The following is a 1577-nucleotide window of genomic DNA, read 5'->3' as shown; positions in this document are numbered from 1 at the left end:
GAGTCTAGCAACCTGTCGTCACTCATACCTCGTGGAAGTAAGCATGTCCCTACGAACACGCAACACATGGTCTTTGCCAGTTGCTCGATGCGAACACCCCATATTGATCAATTGGCCACAAAACCTATTATCAACGTATACACACATTTAATATTTAAATATTGAAATATTAAGATTAAATATCAAGACACAAAACCAGTACAACCCAGTCAATGTATCTATCTAAAAAGATGATGTGCCTGCCCATGAGAGAGAGAGAGAGAGAGAGAGAGAGAGCCTGGTTGCTAAGGTAGAAGTAACCTTGGTAATAAACACATGCACAATTAATGGTTATTTTAATTAATTAACAAAATAAAGTAAACATGCAACTGCAGAAATGACTATCAATACACTTTATTGAAGGCATGGTTTGATTTCTAAACTAAATGTATTGCATACATTCGATGCACACAATATATCAAATCTAAATATACCAACCACTGCTCCATGTAAATATCAAGAAAGAGACATCATGTCATACACACTCAATACATTTTACTCAAATACGCTTTGTTATATAAAAAATGTTACACATCTTAGCACTTTCCACGTAGGCTTTACAAAAAAGAAGCAAATATTATCATAAAAAGTGCTAGCCCATGCACTTTAAAATACGCAACACAGTCTGAACCTATAAGTTCCAACCTAAGCAATTTTTGCATTATACAAAGAGATCCTTCCGCAACACATACACATAGTCTCCTTAGATGCGACCGTTCATCTGACGGCTCAATTGTTGCAACAAAGCATTAAACCTACTAACATTCATTTGAAAGCATTATACAAAGAGATCCTTCCGCAACACATACACATAGTCTCCTTAGATGCGACCGTTCATCTGATGGCTCAATTGTTGCAACAAAGCATTAAACCTACTAACATTCATTTGAAACTGCAAGAACGGCAATCGACAACCCCTCTGGCAGATCACAGGTTCATGGTCATCTCCAAGCCCCCAAACCGAAGCCCACATATCATTCACCAGCAGATTCATTAATCTGCTTATCTCAGAAATAATTGCTGAAAGTGCCCTTACTTCACTACCCAGATCAGTCGACACTTATGCTGGAGAACACCCTGCGTGTGCTTTGTCTCGCACACAACACCATACAGACCTTTAGCCTGTTCTTGTAACTCCATTGAGTACATGGCAAGCGCACTATCAACACGCGTACATAAACTCATCTGCATTTCCATCAACTCATTCATCTTGGCCTCAAGTTTTTTAAAGTCCGAATCACCCGAAGTAGCCCTTGTGTTTCTTTGAATCTTTGCAGCTCTTGTACATTTAGCAACATGCATCTCTTGTCCCCTTGCCACCTCTTTCATTTTTCGCACATTTATTCTATTAGAGCCCATACGTTGGCTGCAATGAAACATATAAACAATCATCTCCAAAAATATAAATAGCAGTACTTTGATGCAATCACAATTAACAAAACTATCTTCCATATCCATGCGAATGAACCCAAGCTGGCAAGCGTCGAAGAGATAATGTCGTAGCCATTTTTTTAAATTCAATTGAATCCACTACATTC

Source organism: Lygodium microphyllum, chromosome 2, assembly GCF_053477565.2.
Source record: "Lygodium microphyllum isolate KBCC chromosome 2, Lygodium_microphyllum_v1.1.10, whole genome shotgun sequence".
NCBI classification, from domain to species: domain Eukaryota; kingdom Viridiplantae; phylum Streptophyta; class Polypodiopsida; order Schizaeales; family Lygodiaceae; genus Lygodium; species Lygodium microphyllum.
Note: the sequence above shows the minus strand (reverse complement) of the source record.